Genomic DNA, 19,187 nt, shown 5'->3' with positions numbered 1-19,187 from the left:
TCAGCCCTCACGGAAATGGGCTTTCTCCCAGCAGGATCTCGGGTACAATGAGAGCTCTGTCACAAGGTCGCTCCAGGAGCAGACAGAAACCAGGAAGGATCCTGTGCCAGACTACTCCTCAGTTCCTGTGTCCAGAAGGCTCTAGGTGGAAGAAGCTGAGGAGAATGGTGACCCTATAGAAAGACCAGCAATCTCAACTAACCTGGACCCCCAAGATCTCTGACACTGGTCTATCAACCAGGCAGCATACACTAACTGGTATAAGGTCTCCAACACATATAGAGCAGAGGACTGCCTGGTCTGCTATCAGTGAGATACCTATTTAGGACTGCCTGTGTTGTACATAGATATTCAGAAATCCATGGTATTGTTGGAATCTACTGTACAGAAAGCACCCCTGAAGAAACTCTCCCCCATTCACCAAGCCATGAAATTCTAATAGCAACTAAAATCTGGGTGCATCTACATGAGTTCCTGTACCTGCTATGCTGAGAATTTTGCTAAAAACAAAAGAGAGAAAGTTATGAAGCCTGCACAGCGGTTTGACATAGTTCTAGCAAAGCTGACAGGATGGCTGCAATCACTGTCCTTGTATCCCTAACTTTCAGGTTTCTGTCTGCTCATCAGAGTATTGAGGACTTTCTGTATTATGACTCACCTCGTGACTTTTCCTGAATAAAATATGTCTAGTGGAGATAATGGGCCTTGAAAAAAAGGACTTACAGCTGCCAGTTTTTTGAGTCAGTGTAATTATTATCTGAACTTTAAATACAACATTTAAATTAGTGCTACACTCACCATCAGCAAAATAGCTTTACTTTGCAGCCGAAGGAGACCATTACAATAATCTAATGGTAAAAATGTAACTGATCGCTTCTCGGCCTTTTGGCTAAGATCAAGTGTAAAAATGTAACTGACAGTTCTCTATACCCAATGTCAATTGAATGATAAAAGAAAAAAAAACACCAACACCTAATACTCAGAGAAGACTCAGAGGTAACAAAAAATATGTTTCAGAGGAACAGCATCTCTGCTGTAAAAACCAACTTCTATATATGACAAAGAAGCTTTATCCAAAGAATGCAAAGTAAGAATATACAACGATTAGTAATAAGACGACACCTGAAGAGGAACAGTAAACTGCATGGTTAAAAGTCAAACATCCCACAGCTGGATGAAGAACTTATACGCTAAAGTATGTCCAAGTATTTATAGTGTTGATTGGAGAGATACAAGAAATATTTCAGACCTAAATAAACACTTATACAACATATATTTGAGAAATATACAACTGCTGATGGATTCAGAAGTTGGTCATTAACTATACATACTTTTATGTATGCAACTACAAATGTTAATAAGAATATGCCATGTTGTAGGATTCTGTAATTTCAGTGTTGAATTATCTTTATTATTGCTTCAGAGACTTAAATGCAGTGCTACAGGTTTTCAGTGGCATTCTGATTTTGGGATGTCACATGATGATCTCTGTATTGCTAGCCTAATCTGGCTCCTCTTACCCATTTGATCCCAGACCTGTAAAGAACAATAACTGACATTTACCTTTTTCCTCTTTTCTCACCTATACATACTACATTAGAGGCAATGCCAAATAGCCTCACAAAGTTTATGCTATGGTTTTTACCTTACAGCAGAAGTGACTCTGTAGGATGGCATTCAACATTACATAAATTTCTCAGTACCCACAACAGTAGACACATTGCTAATTCTGTTACGAATGTGCTATTCCCAGGCACAAATCAGTCACAAACAATGAACATGATAAAGGAAAAGACAGCTATTCTGTGGTTTCTCTAGCTCCTAGCCACTGTCCAGGTGACCTCATCTTATTGTTGTATGTTGCCACATTCTGTATTGTCCATTTCTTTGCCATCAACTCCCTACTATGTTAAAAAGAAAAATGTTACCACCAAGTAAAATGTCCCCCTGTAATCTCCACTAATTTGTACAAATATGTTCAACTACTTGTCTTTTTCCTCCTTTCAAGAATAAAATCACTGCTCTTCCCAAACTCAAATTCCATTTTGTTTTATTCATTTACATTCTTGTACTCCTTCCCATATTTTCACCAAACTGTCTTTTCCAAGCAAGAAAGATATCTTTCATATAGCTACATATACGAAGACACCTTACCTTTGTGATTGATGACCTATTTATTCTAGGCTATCCACCAAACTATTTTCTCTTTTGTAGGAGTTGCATAAAACATGTAGCAAATTAGTTGTATACCCTAGAAAATACAGATATGGTATATGTTTAAATAAATAATAAAGAAACAGAATTAGGTGCTCCAAAATGAACAGTTAAATGTATTTGTATATATGAATATGGGTGAGTGAAGGGTCTATAATATGTTTTAAGGCAAGGTCAACATGCAGTGTCTATCTTAATCAAATCCCAGCACATTTTCGTTGAAACAGTTTGTTACTGGTTGTAGAGCTCAGTAGTGTATTAGACTAGCAAACAAATTTTGGCATTATGATGCCATGCCATCAAGCCTTCTTGTTATTTTGTATTGCTGACTCTAAGTATCCTGATTCATATCCTCATGGCCCATGATGGAATTTTGACAAATGAGAACTCTCCTCAGTCTAAAATACCCACAGCCATCAATAAATCTTAAACTCTTCTAAGATTTTCAGTAGAAACAATAATTTTCAAAGCATTTGAGAAACGTGAACATGATATGAAATTTAATTTCTGATTCAACAGAACAAAAGTTGTATTTAAATTGAACCTCTTTTTATATACCTAAAATTAGAAAGCTTAACAAAGACAATGCTTTTGGAATATAGTATAGCTGAAAAATAATTAGTAGGGTGGTAGCATAATGATCTCAGACATGGACAATGAGGAAGTTCTCCACTAAGTTCTGAGAAGAATTCACTAAAGACACAGTCACCACACCTAGCTGGACACATAATAATTCATGGATCTTTTACTCTTCCATTTCAATTATTAGTTATCTGTTTTTCTCTTTTGTTTTCAATTATTCATTTCTTGAATGTTAAATTCAATTAATTTTTTGTTTTCCCTACATTAACCTGTTTTTTAGCCATATATTGAATCTGTATTTTTATGTTTTACTATTTCTGCAGACACAACATGATTTTTTTAAAAAAAACTAGATATAGTTTAGGTTTTCTGCTCTAGAAACACTCATTGTTCATTTGCTATACTAATTGCCATGAGGAAAATATCCAGTAATCTGTGAGACGACAGTATTATTCTTTTTTTTTCTAAATTTTGGAAAATTACTGATTCTTGTACCATTCAAGATAATTTTTGTCCATTTAAATTTATTAAATTCCAGTACCAAATATAACTTGATTTGTTGATATTTGTTAATTCTTGTATTCACTGTTTTAACAAATGTTTTTATACATATCTATAATTAGTTTCAGTCATTTTCATATAAAATCTACTATCTCATCCTTTACTTGTTTGTCTTTTTGCTAATTTTTTTAATTTCAAGAATATAGGAAGTTAAAACAAGAATAGTATGTTACATAATTCTCACACTTCTGTCTCTCAAACTCTTGCTGTAGTCTTCTTACTCCACTATCAAATTCATTATCACTACTTAATTATTATTGTTACATACACAGGCACACAAACAACATAGAATGAATATATAAACATAACCTGTTGCATTCCTTGCTGTTCCTAGCTTTCCAATATTTTGTAGTATAAGGGAAGAAATGTAGGGCAGTTAGAGATTATGTTTTATGAAAGTGGTGGTGACTTTTAGTTCACTGAATTAACTAGCCATATGATATTACCTTGTTTTTGTACGATCCATTATTGACCTCTTTCTAAGCAGCTCTTGGGTCCAATTTAGATAGGTATTAACTACTGGTAGAAATATGCCTTAGTAGTGCAATTTTAACAATATTCACATTTGAAGAACAAAAAGAAAAGAGAGAAATGATGCAATTATGCTGGCAAAAATTTTTATGAAACAATAGTCCCTATGTTGTGCATCCATAGAAATTATTGAAAGGGAGATAATACCCTCTATGTCTTCAACTGTAGATGGAGCTAACTTGGTATGTTACCATAGCCTCCTACCCTAGTAGAGGATGTTAGAAAAATTCCAGTTTCCTATGGGTACAGGCAATAGAGGAAGAATAAGCAGAGATCAGGTATCAAATAATTAACTGAAAAATATACATGTGAAAAGTAAGAAGTACTCTAGTGGCAGCTTGAGTTCTCTAAACTGTAAGCAGTAAGTTTAAAGAAGTGCCAATAGCAATATCCGTGATAGTGAAAGCTTTCTTTCATATGAAGTAACACGAATAATGCTGGGAAAAGTACATGTCATCTAGAAGGTTGAAGAAAAGAAAAGAAATGGAATCTCTTATTTAGGGTGCATTATCTGTCTTCACTGGAAGAATTTGGCCCTAGTCTTTCTGTGGCTTGAAATGCCAAGACTTCTTGTAGTCCATGAGTTGCCTTCCCTTTTCTAGGGAGAAGGGGCAGAGGGTTTGATGGGGGCAGAGTTGAGGTGAGATGGATGGACTAGGTGGAAAAGGTGGGGAGCTACTATCCTAATGTAAAATGAATTAATAACTTATTCAATAAAATATTTTATAGTAGCAAATACACATTAAATTAGTTTTTATATACCAAATTGTCAGTCCTAAAAATATAAAAAAGTAGTAGTGGACAGATAACTATATAGTTATATAGTTATATGTAGTTAGTTATATATAGTTATATACATGCAACTGCAATTGATGTGAAAGAGTTCATGGATTTGAAAGCAAGGAGAAATGTATAGAATTATTTAGAAGAGGAATTTGCAGGGATTAATTATGCAATTATTTTATAATTACAAAATAAATAGATAATTTTAAAAAATTTTCTTTCAAATTAACAGATTTTCTTGTTTTTTATCTTCTCCTAGAGAGTCCTGAAAGGCCTGTTCATCCTAAGCACAGCATCCATAAATTGAAAATATTTGCTCTAAACTCCTGCTTACCGTACCACTGAGCTTACAAAATTTCCACCCAGCAATGGTGATGATTTGGGAGAGTTGCAGACCTAGATATTCTCTGCCATAATTGGCAGCAGCTCAACGTGAGCAGCCACCAATACTATAATAATTATTTACTATTATATAAATTAAGCAAGTTTAAGAAGCCTTACAAACAAGTAAGTTCATAAGCTCCTTTAACAGTGGGAGGGAATTCAGTACCCAAAGTACAGGAAATGTCATTTCAAGGAGAAATAACTCAATTCAGAGAACATAGATTCACAAAAGATAATATGCACTAACCTAGATTGGAATGAAAGACTATTGGAGACAAATGAGCACCTGAAAGATAGTCCATTCATTTATTGCTAATTTCAACTCAGGTTCAGAATTACACAAGAAAAAGGTAAGAGTGCCTGATTTTTGGTTTGATGTGAAGTCTGAATGTAACCATGAGTAGGCCAGTATTTTCAGGTCTGTCCAAATTACTAAACCTATTTTCTAATATTAATTTTTCTGTCACAAATATATTATTTAATTATTAACTCCTCAGTCTTTCAAAAGAATGAATAACAGCCATTAATGAAGTATGGCATAACGATTTCTTACTACTACAATTCTTACACTGCTACACATTTTTATCAACGAATAAAATAGCATGATAAAATGATACAAAAATAAAATAAAATATATATTTTGTTATTCTTACTTCTGGGAAAAGCTTTCCTATCACAATATGCAGCATTCCCCCCACATTTTCATGTTCTATACTGATCTCGTGGTTTGATAATGCAGACTTTATTTAGATCTTCCTCATGGTCCTGAATCAATTGCTCTCATGATGATATCAGTCACATGGCAAATGGCTATTAAAACGAGGTCACTGAAAATCTGATTGAAGATTTTTTTAAAAAGCTTATATACACATATGAGGATAGTCAAACTATGACTGCTTCTTCGCTTACATACCATACCTTTTTAGAAGAAATATAGGGACTACACTATTTTCAGTGTGACTTGAGTCATCAGAGAGCCTAAAGATTGGCTTTGTAGCTAAGATGAGATATAAACAAACTATGATCCTCATAGTGTAATTGAAGGAGCCAATGGTGGTTTTAATGAATCACGTGTTTGAGTCCCTAATCATAATTATATACACAGTTTTATTGCTATGTTTCAACTCTGTCAATGAAAATTCCATTATTATTAATGAAATCAAATATATGAGAGCAATATATATATATATATATTTCTAAGACAACAAAATATTAATGTAAATTTATATTTAAATTTAAAATTGAGCTTAAATTAAAATTGATTCAGATAAGTCTTCTGATAATTGAAATATTAGAGACTGAAATATCATAATAGAGTCTATTATCACTACTTGAATAATATAGTGAAATCTTACTAAATTACCATGTAACAGCATCTACTTGGGTATCATTAAATTTCTTAAAATGGAGAAGAGGTGGAGATGCTGTTTTACTTCAAGGCTGATTAAGCCAAGTGTGTTTGCACACAGGACAGATGTGAGGCTTTGCCACCATCACTTGTGTACTTTAGCGAATTGGATAATGACAACTACTTCTCCTTCACAAAACAAACCCTGTAGACCATCTCACCTGAATTCAAATAGATTCCAGAAGGTAAGATTAACACTCAAGTAAGATAAAAGTAGTTTGAGTGTTGCCATGAGCAGTCTGGACAGATACTACATGTTATGGCACATTGGCGTGCTGCTTTGGGCAATGGTGTACTTTTGGGTGCTGTTCTCTTAACTGAAAACATTTTAGCCAGCTGCCTGGAAAGGTGCTAACACCTCCAATGGTGTAATATGCATATTGAGGAAAAATCCAGGTGTTGTGTTCCATTATTAATAGCAGGTGAACCTGTGTCTGTGACCTTGAATCAACCTGAAAACCAGAGTCCTAACAAACTGTTACTGTGCGCGAAGTGATGTTGTCTGTTGCATTATGGGACAGCACAACAAATCCTTTCTTAGAATGTGAAAAAAAATGAAGTGCTTATTGCCAGTGCATCAGCTGTTTTAAAGGGTTTGGAGAAAAAATATAGACTATATCCCTAGGGCTCTGCTCCTTTAATCTTCTTCAAAGTAGCCCATTCACACACCCTGATCAGCTCCCTAATGTAAAGCTCTGAATAAGAAGTCAGACCAATACTGGAGTTTGTCCAGTGAGGTTCTTTCTCATAATGCCAATGACGAGAGGAAGTACAGCACTTCCTAGTTAACATGAGAATTCTAGAAATGTGCTAGTGTCTTCCAAACCCAAGATGAAAGAGAAGGTTTTACAAAAGATGTTGTGCACAATAAAATAAAAATATAAGAACCTCTTGCTTCCCATCTCTCTCTGTTCCTATTTCTGTAATTATCATCTCTATTAGCATCTCTATCTAATCATAATTTCAATATTCTCAGCTGGTGTTATCAATTCAGTAACTTTGAATTAAAGAGTCTGTTCTCCTGAGATCATTAAGTTATGAAATACTTCTGTTGCATATATTTGGTGAGTTGTCTCTATGGGGTATCACTTGAATATAACTCCTAACCATGTAAGTGAAATTTTCAGAGAACTAAATTAAAATAGGACAGGGATTCGCAAATTATGGGATGGGACCTATTTAGGATTAAATGATCCTTTTATAGGTATCAACTAAGAACAAAATTCAGGAATATTTAATTTATAATTCATAATAGTAACAACATTAAGTTTTAAAGAAGCATTGAAAATAATTTTCTGATTGGGTAACACCACAGCATGAGGAACTGTATTAAAGCCTTGCAGCATGAAGGAGGTTGAGAAGTAATGACAGTATACACAGTAGTCACACGATGTTATTTAATAAATGTGCATTACCTTCATTAGTAACTGTGTTAAGATACAAAACTTACCTCCCTGAAGTGGCTTATGAATACAGATGCTAATGAACACATACTACATACTGAGTGAAGATTACAAGATTAAATCTTCAGACCTGAAAAGAAACAATAAAAGTAATATTATACAGAATGAAAAATTTATATGTGAGAATATACATGCAAGTAGATGAATATAATATCAACTAGTAAAAAAGGAGGCCAGGAATATGAAAGACAGAATGGTTATGTGAAAAGGAGTGGATAAAAAAATGGAGAAAAGTTGCAATTAAATTATATTGTCTTTTATATGATTATTCACTTTACATCCTGATTGCAGACCCTCTTCTCTTCTATCCTCCAAGCCCCACCCTCACAACTCCTTCACTACATTAACCATTCACTATCTCCTCAGAGTAGGGGAAGCTTTGATGGGTAACAACCTTCCATGGCACAACAAGTTGCAGCAGGATTAAGCACATACACTCCACTGATGTCAGAGAAGGCAACCCAGGTTGGTGAAAGGGATCCAAAGGCAGGCAACAGAGTCAGAAACAGACCCTTCTCCAATTGTTAGGGGCCTGCATGAAGACCAGGGTACATAAAATATAATTTAATGTGTGATCTGGATGCAATGGACAACAAACACAGAACAGTTTGTGGTACCAAGAGGTTGAACATGTATCTGGCTGCTTGAACCTAGAGTCTGGCTATTAACCAGAAGGTTTCCATTTTGCTGTATACTATTCAGATTCTGACTTTGGGCTGCAATGGCAGCTTGCTGATGACTCTTTGCAAGCTCTCTGTGTCAGTTTTCCCAAGTCCTATGATTATATACACAAGCCTACACTTTGGATTAAAAGTTTATATCTATTATAGTGTACCACCAATGGTTATTTGCTTTAAAGAAAGAATGTTGATTTCGACTCCTGCTCAAGAAATATATCCAGTGAGGATTTGATGTCCTAAGGTGGCAGGATTGTCAAGAAATAGTTTATGTGTTATTTTAGCAAAGTAAACCTATATATATTTTAACTATTCTGTGTGCTGGGGTGTGTGTGTGTGTGTGTGTGTGTGTTTGTGTGTGTGTGTGTGTGTGTATACACATGCGTGCACAAATAAAGTTTTGGGATGTGGAGATGGTACACATTTGTTGATGACCATATGTCTGCCAAAGGTTAAACTCTTCAATTATGTCTCTGGTGCCTCCATTTCTTTAAACATTATTGAATATATATGTAAATATTGATTTTGAAAAATCCACCCTCCATATCCTAATCTAAAATTCTTCCCCTATCCTCGCTAATTTGATAACTCACTCTTCTGTGTGTATGATATGTGCATGAACATTTTGTACACATCTGTACATGTCTTTGTACATGTGTGAGCATGTTTATGTGTGTCTGTCTCTCTGTGTTTAAATGTGTGTGTGTGTATAGAAAAGCATGTGAGGACATAGAGAAACTCCTATAAAGAGGAAGACCATTTGTCAGTCATGCAACTAAACAAAAAGAACAAACCTGCTATTCTTCCAAAAGAAGATTTCTCAGAGAATAGCCTTTCCAGCCAAAAACATATAAAGAGATGTTTCATAAAGCTACCATCCCCCTTAAGAAAATCAATACCTGATCCTTCTAATACTATGGGAGCAGGGATCCCTGGCATAGGGGACATCTTCTCTTTTGGATGACAGGGGAAAGGAGGAATGCAGATGTTCCTGGCATCGGTCATGGATGTGCATTATGTACATGAATAAAAATTGGGTAAAAAAAATAAAGGTAATAAAAAAATTTTTAAAAAATAATTTAATTACATTTCTAGCCCTTTTTCCTCATAACAAGTTAAACTATATAAAAAAAAATTTCCTTCAATTTAATCCTTATTTTTAAAATAAAATACATTAAAATAGATGTAAACAAAGTAATTCAAACTGATAAAACTTGTTTTTTTCTCTTAATGTTTGTTGGATGTGTGTTTTCAAAGAACTTCTGGTACTAAACAACCGATTGGTATTCTCTTCCCTGAGAAAGCCAGTATCTGCCTTTCTCAAATCGTCTCATTTGTCTATGATACTTTGTATGTGTCTGAGTCCTTGTGGACTTTAATTCATCCTCTTTGGAGAGTTCATTTAAATCACCTTTTTCAGCTGATTTTTGGTCAATCATGTTGCTCAGTCTCAATCTGATATTACCAAAAGACAGAATATCACAACCAACTTTCTGAACACAGGGACTTACAATTTTTCTGACACATCTGAGGAAAGGCTTCCTATGAATTCTATGTGGAAGTATTCTCTACAAGTATTTATAAAGTTTACACAAGCTTACCAAAGGCATATACCCAAAATATGCTCCAACATATAACAAGGACAAGTGCTCTACTATGTTTATAATAACCTTATTTATAATAGCCAGAAGCTGAAAAGAACCCTTCAACAGAGGAATGCATACAGAAAAATGGTACATTTACACAATGGAGTACTACTTGGCTATTATAAACAATGACTTTATGAAATTCCTAGGCAAATGGCTGGAAGTAGAAAATATTATCCTGGGGGAGGAAACCTAGTCACAAAAGAGCACATCATGATATGCACTCATTGATAAGTGAATAGACTCAAAGTTCAGAATAAACAAGATACAATTCACAAAACACATGAAGCCCAAGAAATAAGACCACAGTGTGGATTCTTTAGTCCTTCTTAGATAGGGGAACAAAATACTCACAGGAGGAAATTTGGAGACAAGCTTTGGAGCAGAGAATGAAGGATAGGCCATTCAGAGACTATTCCACTTGGGGATCCATCCCATATAATCACTAAACCCAGACACTATTGGGATGCCAAAAAGTACATGCAGATAGAAGCCTGCTATAGCTCTCTCCAGAGAGGTTCTGACAGAGCCTAACAAATACAGATGTAGATGCTGACAGCTAATCATTGGACTGAACAATGGGTCCCTAATAGAGGAGTTAGAGAAAGGACTGAAAGAGCTGAAAGGGTTTGTAACCTCATAGGAAAAACAACAATTCAATCAACCAGACCCCCTCAGAGTTCCCAGAGACTAAACCACCAACCAAAAAGTACACATGGAGCAACCCATTTGTTGCAGAGGATGGTCTTGTCAGTCATTGATGGGTAAAAAGGCCCTTGCTCATGTGAATGCTCAATGCCCCAGTGTAGGGGAATGCAAAGGCAGGGAGGCAGGAGGGAGTGGGTGGGGGGATGGAGGCGCACCCTCATAGAAGCAGGGGGAGGGGATATGTGATAGGGGCTTTCCAGAGGGGATAATGGGATAACAGTTTTAATGTGAATAAAAAATATCAAATAAAAAATAGAAAACCCAGGAAAACTGTTTTTTAACTCACATAAAACATATTGTTGATATTTTCATTTACATGTGTGTGTGAGTGCGCATGCACGCACATGTGCATGCATGCACGCACGAAAGCATTCAAGTATGCCTGTGTGAGTGCTTGTGAGTTTTTGTGCTTCTATGTGCACTTATACAAAATAAAAAATAAGAAGAGGTTATATAATTAAAAGTGAACAAGGAGGATAGTGTGGGAATGTTTTGAGAGAAAGGAAGGAAAGGTACACATATGTATCAAAAATTATGGGGAGCAGAACAGGAAGACAATAATAGCCTCCATATCCTTATATTCTTTTATGTTCAAAAATGGGATAGTTTACAGTCTGCAAATAGATAGAAACAAGCTGATAAATATCAAATGATAAGAACAGCAATATAAAATGTTAAGAACTAGTGGGGCTCTGATGATATTCTAGAAGAAGGTGTGTAGGGGGAGGTGCTGATAGTAAAGTCTGTTTCCCTAATTAGTTCTTGATTTGGTCAATAAAGGAGGCTGGAAGCCAATTGATAGGTGGAGGGACAGGTGGGACTTCTGGGCCCCATGAGGAAAAAGGAGATGCAGGGAAAGAGAATAGTCTTTTGCTAACATTCATTGGGATGAGAAGAAACAGCAGTCAGATGTGGCCTCCTGGTAGCTGGGGCCTGAAGCCTCCACCTCCAGCAAGAGCCAAGGATGTTGGCAGGAGTTAGCTGATCCAGACTAGCTGATAAGTTTAGGGCAGGAAATTTTATGACCACTAATTATTCATAGCTAAATTCCAAAATAATAAAGCTGTCTGAGTGTTTTTCATCCATAGAGCAACGGTAGTTAGAGTGTTAAGTCTGGATAGCGATGGTGGCTTGGTGAACCTAAGCCATGAGGGACAAAATGTTGGGATCAGCCAGAGCAAGGGCAGCTCCAGGGCAAGCTGGAACTGGTGATGGTGGCAGCTGATCTGGGTGCTAAGGCAGAAGGGCCAGAGCTCAGGACACACTCCTGGGGAAGGCAGTAGTATGTTTATCAAAATTACACAGAACAAATGTGTTTACTTACACATGGGGACAGCAATCATGTCTAGGAACCATTGCCTCAGACCTGTGGAATTTTCAAACCCTTTCCCATGTGAGACTGAGTGTACTGGCCAGGACTTCTACTTCATACAATACTTACCAAGCATAGCTTCCTCTCAAGTGCTTAAGGTACAAAATATGATGCGTGCCTATAGTGATCTCTTATGAAGATTAGTTGCATCCATAGAATAGCAAGGTATTTGGATCAAGTATACAGTGTATACTCCCTTCCATTCCAACTAGTACATTGACAAAGTTGTGAGTTCTGGCTTACCACACAATTTCACTGGGAGTTTTGCAATGTCTTCATTAGGAAATTGCCAAGGAGAGACAAGACTCAGCATTGACCAGCAAAAGCAAGCATCAGTCAAGGAGAGATGCAAAAATTGTGCACAGGTCTAACTGAAAGACATAATTACTAAAGTAAGATTCATTTTCAAAAATATATCCAAGTTGTATCAAAATAAAAAACTATCCAGTACAGATTCTGAGTATGAGGGAAAACGTGCTTCATGGATAATGACTCATTGCTTATAATGCTGGGTCGTAATGTAACAATTAACATGAAGCAGATATTTACCTTGACTGATAATAAAAAATCTGACAGACAGGATAAACTTCCATAACTCAAAGTGGGATTGTGATTCTGATTGTCCAGTTTGAGAGTTATTTATGAGAAGAAAATAGGGAAAAAACTATCCTGAAGCTTTTTACATAAAACTGAAGTGTCCTAGATGTGGGGCAGTGTAAGACACCCTGGTTCCTGGTTTAGGGAGAGACTGAAAGACACAGTTGCAGTTTCTCCTGACTCCCAGGAAACCAGGCAGACACTTGCCCGCAGCCTTCCAGAGATTTCTGACCATGTATGGGCTATGCCCCAAGCCCTATCACAGGTAAAATACATGACCACACGTCATTTAGGCTCAAGACATATCTCCATTGTAGTGAGGTACCTACAGGCCTGGAGGCTTAGCCAATGAATTTCCCTTCCCAGACACTCCTCCCTGCCAAAGGTATTTAATCTCAGGCCCAATCTGAGAAGTAGGGTATCATTTTACTCATCCAATTTCCTCCATGACAATAAATGCCTTAAAATTATGGACTGCCTCGTTTCAAGGGATCCGCGTAGGGAGCTGCAGAGAAGCCCTTCACCTACAGAGTCACCCCCTAATCTGCAGAAGGCCTCGCTGCACTCTCAGCAGCAGCTGCCACCAAGCTCAAGCCCGCAGCCAACCAGCCAAAAGATTCTCCCAGCAGAACCAGCCAGAGCTTCCTCTCCTCTTTTCTTTCAGCCCTGGGCTAGATCCAGCCCCTCAGACCCCGACCCCATTCTCAGCTCTTCTGCAGAATCTCAGCAGCTCCCGGATGGTGAAGAACCTGAGAACCAGATGGCCCAGGTCTCCTTACAGGCGAGGGACCTCCAAGCGAGCCCTGGCTGTGCCCTGTGCTCAGACCTTGCCTCCCCACCCCGGAGATTCTACCCAGAGTCTGTGTGGAGTAAGCAAGGTCAAACTTCTCGTGCCCTGCCTTCCGGAGCAGCCAGAACCCTGTGGCAGGATGGGTTTATTTAATTATCAGCTCTATGAGAATTTTTACCTAGTTATAACTTCAGCTTTTTTTAGGGGGTGTTATTAATCCATTATTCCATAAACTTTACAGCATGATAATTTATTCTGCTGAGATTTCTAAGTTATGAAATACTTCTGTTGTTGTACATGCTTTGCTAAGTTGTCTCCAAGGCGTGTTTCTTGACCATAACCCCTAATGATGAATTCTTATCCTCTCAAAATATTGTACAAGAATGAGACTTTTCAGGGAACAATTAACATGAGGCAGTGGTCCTAAACTTGTGGGTTTAGACCCATTTGGGTTGAAGGAAATTTTTATGGGGATCACCTGAGAATATTAGAAAACACAGATATTTAATTTACAATTCATAACAGTAGCAACATTACAGTTTTATAGAAGCAATGAAGTAATTTTAAGGTTGAGGGTCAAAACAATATGTGGAACTTTATGAAAGCCTTGCAGCATTAGGAAGGATAAGAATCACTGACAATATATACAATAGTCACAAAATGATATGTAATAAATTCAATGAAAATGGTTTACAGTTCCAAAGGGACACTCAGTACTGTGATGAATGGTAGAAACAGATGCAGAAAAGCAGACACTATATACTAAGTGAAAATGACAAGTTTAAACAATCAGCCTTGAAAGAAACATACAAGCCATGAACAGTTCCTATGTAAGAATATATATGTAGTTAGATATATTTGATATCATTTAGTAAAAATGAGACCAAAAAAGGAGCGTGAGAATTGGTATGTGGAGAGGTGTGTAGTGCAATTAAGGGAAGAAATGTAACTAAATTTTATTCTCTTTTGGTCAATAATTAATTTATTAACTTTCAATCCTGATTTCAGCCCCCGTCCTATCTCTCCTCCAAGTCCCATGCACACAATTCCCACAACAATCAACAGAGAACAGGAAGCCCCTATGGGTCTTTGACACCACTGGCTCTCTCAATCCTTCCCCCTACTCTTTTGCAAGACTCACAAGCTCTACCATATATAACGCTGTAGATCTTTGTATCTGTTTTCATCAACTGCTAAGTGAAGATTCTCAGTGAACAGTTATGCTAGGCTTCTGTCTGCAAACATAGCAGAGTGCCATTAATAGTGTCAGGGATTGGCTCTCTATCATGGGATGTGTCACACATAGGTCTAGTAGCAAAACTGCAGTTTTAAAGTAGCAATGAAGCTTACTGAATTGTTAGTGCTCACCAAAGCATAAAAAAATGCATTAAATGGTTGCAGCATCACAAACCTTGAGGGCCAGTGACAGGGAACACAGTAGACATGACAACAAAATATAATAAATATGATTGAAAATGGTTTACAATTTCAAAAGAGACTCAATATAATTTAACTACATTAACATATATGACACCTCACTGAAGTGACTGGTAGAAACAGATGGTGACAAGCACACACTATATATTAAGTAAAGATTACAAATCCACTAATCAGCCCTGAAAAAAGCATATAATTAATATTCTACAGACTGAAATGTTTATATGTGAAATATATATGTATGAATATACATGTGATACAAATTAGAAAAAAGGAAGACATAAATATAAAAGAGAGTGTAAATGGGTATATGGAAGGGTGTGTAGAGAAAGAAAATGCTACAAGATATAATAAAATCATAATCTCAAGAATCAACAAAATTTTAAAAGAGAAATTACACTGTGGAAGGAAGGTTGTTTCTATGGGGATATGGTTTGTTTGTTTCCTTCATCAGATCTCCAATAATAGCAGATACAGAAGAGGAAAAATAAGCAAATATATTTGCCACAAAACAGTTGATATATACCCCTGGTTTTGCAAACATACTCTGTGAAACTTATTGATGGTAACAGGATGGAAATAAAGGAGGATGTTACTGTTAGAGTTCCTCAATCCCTAAGAATGGACACTGGGTATCAGGTAAGAGAATGCCAGCAAAAGACATTATCTGCAAATCCAAAGCTCTCTCAAATTGATAACTAAGAACAATAAAATGTCTTTTTCTCCAGTGGAGTCTCACTGCATATAAAGGATAGGACTTAACTGGAGATGGAAGGCTCCCACAGAAAACACACAATTTCATTTTTAGAGGAATTTTGTCTCGTAACACATTGTCAGGGCTTTTCTTTTTACCTGGCATTTTCCTTGCTTATAAATTAAGGTTGCTGCTTCTGTGTGTTTATGTAATTTCTATGAGTGTGACCATGTGTGTCTCACAACTAAGTATCCTGTACTTTTACCCTAGCTATTTTTCTTGTTTTTTTTAAATTTATTTTATCCTATTCTTGTGAATTAGTGGTAGTGGTGGTATCATATATCTGTTTAATCTTCTAAATAAACACAGAGAAAGAAATAGAAATGATTTGGGAGGATGGATTATCACAGAGTATCTAGCAGGGGGTGGGAAGGAGAAACTCAAATCATAATATATTGTATGAAATAAATCTGCAAGGAAATGAACCATTCCTAAATGTGTTCTTTCTTAATAAATATTTTAGTTCTAAATTTTCAAAGTTCTGTAGGGCCACTGAGAGAAGTAATTAAATAGCAACTATTTACATAGCAGGTCATGAAGGGAGTATGAGAAATATCAAGCCTCCAGTCTCTGTTAGATATTGAAATTTAAGATGAATCACCTTTCTTTCAGATAAATCAGAGACTGATGGCTGTGTAAAAGTGATGGAAAGTGATATATCAGTGGCTACAGATGCAGAAATAAATTTCCAAACAGAGAAATCAGGCACGGATGACACTAAAGATAGCTGCAGGAAATTCCAATACCCCAACCCACATCACTTACCCTACACTTCTATTGGCTCATTCTCCTACAGGTCTCACAGTTCCCCTTCTCTATTGAGCAGTGTGCAGTCAAGCCCTGGCTAGAGCCTGGATCCAGCTGAGAGCTGGACTCCAGCCAGGAGCCTGACTTGCAAAAGCCCTGTGCTCCTGCACTTTTATTAGCTCTGTCTGCATTCGATTGGCTGAGTGAGTGCATTCAAATGGAGAAGGGAGGTAGGACCAATCAGGAGAGAGATCTCAAACCAAAGGATGGAGATCAAAAACCTGCTGTATCTAGGGAGATTTAAAACAAAGCGATTGTTTCGTCTCTCTCCCCTCTCCCCCCTCCCTTTACACTGCAGCAGAAGCAGAGAAATTAAAAGGAAAATGGATAAAATATAATTTATCTGTGCTCTGGCTCTAATGAACAACAAATAAAAGCAGCCAGCGGCACCTGGAGGCTGAGCATTTATCTGGCTGCTTGAATCTAGTTCCTGGCTATTAACTATAAAGAGTCCATATTGGTCTGAGCCATTCTCATTCTGACGCCTTCGGGCTGGCAAGTACAGCTTGCTGCTTAATCTTTGCAATCTGCCAGTGTCACTGTCATCCAGGGCCGTTATTACATGTGTGAGCCTTCACCCCTGATTAGAATTTTATTTCTATTAGACTGTCCTGCAACGTGCTGCTTGCATTAATGAAAGAAATGTTCATTTTGAACCCTGGTCAAGCAATATACTCAGTGAGTCTGAAGTATCCTGAAGTGCCATGATGGTCAAGAAATCATTTAGAGATAATTTAGGAAAAAAAACCTGTTAAATTCTATGTCAATTTAATACTTCTTTGTGTTGTTGTTGGTGGTGGTGGTGGTGATGGTGGTGGGGTGTGTGTGGGAGAGAGTGTGTGCTTCTATGTTTGTGCATATCACACACACAAACTCACACACACACACACACACACACACACACACACACACACACACAAACACACACACACAAACAGCCTTCGTTTACAAAAAAAAAAAAAAAAAAGACAAAAAGACTGTCTGATCTGGCCTCAGTGAGAGAAGACTCACCTAAACTTTGAGAGAATTGAGGTCCCACAAACTTGAAGCCTGGTGGAGTTTTGTGGGGGGGGGCATCCTTTTGGAGATGGGGAAGAGGAATGGGATGGGTTAACAGTCAGATGGCAGAATGGGAGGGGGAAGGACTGGATGGTAAAAAAGAATAGTATTAAAGATAATTTAAAAAGAAAGAAAAAGTACTAAGGGAACAGAGAAGCAAAAATAATTCCATGGCGTAGGAGCATGTGGGTGTGATACTACTCCATAGGTACCCAGGGAATTATAGACAAAAGGTAGGCTCACTGCACTGCCATCGAAGCTTGAAATGTGGATAAAACCAAGGGCAGGAATGGCCAGGATGTTGCCCCTGGTCCACCTGTACCTTGGAGAGCTCCAAGCTGATGCATGCCACAGGAAGACTGTGTGTCTCCTTTTGTAGCCTGGCCTCCTGTTGTCTCAGACCCTGTATGTGGGTTGTCCTCCTGTCTCATCACAGCACGACTCATGGTTTTCCCATATTGTACTTTTGAACCAGAAACAGAGTTCCACACCCATTTCCCCCTCGTCAGTTGCATTGGGACTGTGAAACAACTAAAATCAAGCTATATAACAAGACTTTTTAAATGAAATGGACCTAGCATGTGCCTTTTAGAACAACCATTGCATGTTAGGGAGTATTAGCAGCTCTGCTTTGAATTCTTTCTAGAAGGTGCCAGCCAGATGGAGAAATTGTCTTGCGGAACGGTAAAGAGATTGCAGACACTTCTAATATTTTCTCATGCCTCTTTAGATGGACTGAAGCCCTGGCATTGATGACAGAATCATGGGTGGAACACCACCTTGTCCCAGGCTGCTAAGATGCATGTCCCTGCTCTTCTATGTAAACCTTAGTCTGGCTTAGACCCAGAACATGGTTTTGAAGGACATACTGCATCACTTTGTCTCCTCAATATTCCTACAGTAAATAAATTTCCTTTTCTGCTTTCTATTAAAATAATAATATAAATATGCAAATTTTGTGTTTGAAATCTGAAATGCCTCAAATCAGTATTATCACTAAGCTCTGCTAACTTTGAGAACTATCTTGGTGCTTTGTGCATATGTGCATGCACGTTTTGTGCACAAATGTGTGTGTGTGTGTGTGTGTGTGTGTGTGTGTGTGTGTGTGTGTGTGTGTGTGTGTTGGTGTACATACAGTTTTGGCATGAAGAGTGAACTGACCTAGAAAAGTAGGTAAAATATAGATGACAAAATGTTTTCTTTTTATGCTGGTGCCTTAATTTCTTAAGAATCTTTGGTTAAAAATATATACATATTTTATATATGTTAAAAGATGTCTGGCACATTTTGACCTAAAATCCTCACCTGTCATTAATTACTATTTCTATTCTATGCTGACTTAACTTTGTCTTCTCTTTCTGCATGTGCACATGCACATATTCAGGCACACATGTGTATGTGCATGTTTGTATTT

At 37.2% G+C, this 19,187-nt stretch overlaps 1 long non-coding RNA gene across 7 annotated transcripts in view; it reads right to left on the bottom strand.

The window, feature by feature from the left end:
• The window catches only part of LOC116892022, an 80,745-nt gene extending 71,957 nt beyond the window's left edge, over window positions 1-8,788 (bottom strand). For 3 of the 7 annotated variants that reach the window (XR_004386894.1, XR_004386895.1, XR_004386896.1), the window contains exons 1-3: window positions 8,362-8,788; window positions 7,914-7,996; window positions 2,155-2,251 (exon numbers count right to left, since the gene is read on the bottom strand). This is a non-coding gene — a long non-coding RNA (uncharacterized LOC116892022). The remainder of the gene's footprint in view (window positions 1-2,154; window positions 2,252-7,913; window positions 7,997-8,361) is intronic. The other 4 variants (XR_004386893.1, XR_004386897.1, XR_004386899.1 and 1 more) reach the window with 2 other exon arrangements.
• Between the last annotated feature and the right edge of the window lie 10,399 nt (window positions 8,789-19,187).

The sequence above is a fragment of the Rattus rattus genome, chromosome 2, assembly GCF_011064425.1.
Source record: "Rattus rattus isolate New Zealand chromosome 2, Rrattus_CSIRO_v1, whole genome shotgun sequence".
Lineage (NCBI taxonomy): Eukaryota > Metazoa > Chordata > Mammalia > Rodentia > Muridae > Rattus > Rattus rattus.
The sequence above is the reverse complement of the archived record's forward strand: the minus strand, read 5'-3'. Positions and strand labels throughout refer to the sequence as shown.